The following is a 3,514-nucleotide window of genomic DNA, read 5'->3' on the forward strand; positions in this document are numbered from 1 at the left end:
GTTTAACTCAAGTAAGGCTGATACGGGTTTGTTATGTTCTTGTATTGATTATTTATATAAATATCAAGAATTAACACTTAACATATACCTATTCTCTAATTTGACGTCAACATGATTTGTTTTTGCTTTTATCTTCGTGCCATCTCTACTCCAGAAATATTTTCATATAAATACCAACCAAATGCATTGAAGTGAAAAAGTTGCCGACCTTAGCGTCAAACAAAAAGCGCTATATTTTGCATTCCCACATAAGCACAGCCGTTACATCCAAATGGGTTTGAAGTGGTGTCACAAGTGGAATTATTCTTGAAATTCAACACTACATTTACACCTGGCGAGACCGGCTAGACTTGAGCTTCCCTGCCTCTCTGTTAACTTAGCAGGTTAGTAGTGTTAGGGTAGAGGAGGTGTGACGTCACGGGTCTTGTACGCTGGTGATGTTTAGCTTGCGTTAGTTGTTAAGGACATGATATTCGACGCCGCCACCCGTAGGTGGCGGAACCTGAATTCCGAGGAGGTTTCTCGCGTGCTTGCCTGTGGTGTATCCGACACCCGGTCAACAGCTGCTATGTGTAGTAATCAAAGTGTCGTGGGGCTAAACAGTGAAGAAATTAGTCTTAACTAGGGTAAAGACTACTAGCTTCTAGCCATCCTCCATTGGGGTCTACCTAGGGCATGCAGTACCGGTCCCGGTACCAAGAATTTTATTTCCCGGTTCTGAACATGGCCGGAACCGGGATTCCCGGTTCTTCCCGGTTCTCAAGGCACCTTATGATTCTTTTTAAGAAATTCTTTGTGTTAGCGTACAATCTTTATGAATTACTTATTTTCATATGAACAATTTCATAAGGATTAATAAACGACTTATTTTATATAAAAAAGCACTTTTAGCGTGGTGGGAACCTATTTTACGAAATTAACCGGCACACTTTGCCTCCGCCTGGGCTTAAAGGTGTACGAGCAACACGGCCGTAGTCGATGCACTCAGCACTATGACGGCACGGGACACAGGAGTAAAAAATTCAAGAACGGAATATTTTCATTAGTGTCCGACCGAAACATGTTTTTTTGCCGAAACCGAAACCGAATGTTCGGCTTTGGCTCTAGTTTCGGCCGAAACCGAAACCGAAACTTTTGTAGACTTGTTAAAATCGTTGAAAAAATGTCATAAAACCGCTTTTACACACATATTATGGGGCTGTCAACACCCAATGTCCTTGAAATTGATGTTACTTAAGCAGTTTTTTATGAAAATTACTAGAGTTAGACCAAGATAATTCTGCAACGATTTTGATAAGTTGATAACACACGCAGTGTAAGTGTTATTTTAAACGTCAAAACTTCTATGAAATTATGACGTATAAATAATCTTTGCACTAGTTGCACTGCGTATGCTATCAAAATCATTGCAGAATTTTCTTGGTCTAACTCTATTCATTCACCAGTCAAGCTAACATGTAGACACAGGGTCAACCAAAAACGCGAGCGCAGCGAGCGCGAAATTTTTTGTTAACAATATCGCAAGGCCGGGTACCGATCTTCACCTGGGCCGAAAAGTCCGAAGTGCCCCTTTGAGGCGAACTTTCATGCGAAGTCAAAGCCGTGCCTAAGGCTTCAGGATAAGTAGTTGAGCACAGACTCCAACCAATGTCCATTGTATTCAAAAGCGAGACCGCAGGCCGAGCATGGCGCAGCGAGGCCAAAGGCTAAGTTGAAGTAGAGGACATGTGGAACACAAACCAATGGTAAATTGAGGTAAAAAGTGAGGCTAGTTTTCTTATTATTATCTTGCCCAGGGCTATCTCAGTGCTATCTCATTCACTTATAGGTATTGACAGCCTCTTAAGACTGCGTCAACCGTCCAGGTGGCGCCCTCATTAGTGGAATTGTGTTTTATAATAAACCAATTAATGTCTGTACCTAATATACATGAATCAGTATATGTAGGTATTAATATTGTTGTCCTACTTATTCCCCAACTTTTGGTCTTTGTCCGAAGTACCATTTCGTAAGTTTCGGCCCGGCCGAAAGGTTCGGCCGTTTTTTGGCCGAAACCGAAACTACAGCCGAAACATGATTTTTTGGCCGAAACTGGCCGAAACCGAAACCGAAACCGAACCTTCGGTCGGACACTAATTTTCATATAAAACCAAACCTAGAAGAAGAATATTCGAATATAATAAATAAATCCTACTCCTACTTGTGATTTAAAAGTTGTTTAAAGATTATAGCTTAAGTCACCCGGGTCAAAATGTATAGATAAACCCCTTATTCATCTAAATAGGTGTAATTTAGTAGCTTTAAGGCTCCACTGGGACATATGACACAAACATACATAGATTGCTAATATATTAGTCTTTTGTCCTTTATGTAACCGGCATAAAAGTACTGAACGATGTTTCAGATAAAAAAAAATAGAATGTTGGTGAATTTTTACAAATTACCACTTTACTAGGCTAACCTAATAACCTAGGCAAACTAATTTGTCGGGTTATTTTTGGGTCCCCCGTTTCATAGCACCATTATTAAAATGTTATTTAATGTCCGTTAGCTAAAGTATTAAGACAACTACTATTGAAATGGGAATAAATACGCATACTGATTAGAACCTGGAAGTACCGGTACCGGGTCTTCAGTACCGGTTATTTCGACACTATAAAATTCCCGGGAATTCCCGGGAATTTGAGAACCGGGAATTCCCGGGAGCATGCCCTAAGTCTACCGCATTAAATGTACATTTAGCCATAAAATATATTTTTTTCATACAATTCCTTTTCTAAAAAAAAAGAACATTTGTTTTTATTTTTAAAAAAGTTTTTAGAATCCCATTTAAAATTTTACTCGTCCTCGGTACTAACTTTCACTTTTCGACCCTTTCAGTTGAGAAATGTCAAAAAGCACTGAAGTTACTTTTTTGGTATTAAATATAAATATTCTTAAAAACACATAATTATGTTTATTACCGTTTCGTAAGAGTATTTTATTGATTCACAGATATCGTAGCGCTACACCGTAGCAGGTATTTTCCGCTTGCTTCGTAGCGAAAATCTGGCGTAGCGCTTTGACGACGGAGGCGGATTTGAACTTAATCATTGATGTCATTTTGATCTCTTAACATTACTCGCCCGTAGGTTGTTATGCGAGCGGGGTGCATAAGGTACCTGTTATACTGCAAGTAGGTAATAATAACAAAATAAACTTTAAATTTTAAATGTCGTCAGACAGACCAATTCGAACATGAACTGACATCAAAGCGATATTGGAATGATATCAGCCACATATCAGCTGTCATTCGCGCGGGCATATCGCTCGCACTAATACTTGTGCTGAGAGGACAAGTCTGAGCGAAATGATCGCGCTGATATGATTACAATATCATTCTAATATCGGTTTCATGTGTCACTGCACGTTCGAATTGGCCTGTCAGTATGAGTAAAGACTACAGTAGACGGCGGGTACCTGGACATTTTCACTTAAAAGTGTACCATTCACTTTTTTCCCAAAAATTGATGGT

Source organism: Cydia amplana, chromosome 16, assembly GCF_948474715.1.
Source record: "Cydia amplana chromosome 16, ilCydAmpl1.1, whole genome shotgun sequence".
Lineage (NCBI taxonomy): Eukaryota > Metazoa > Arthropoda > Insecta > Lepidoptera > Tortricidae > Cydia > Cydia amplana.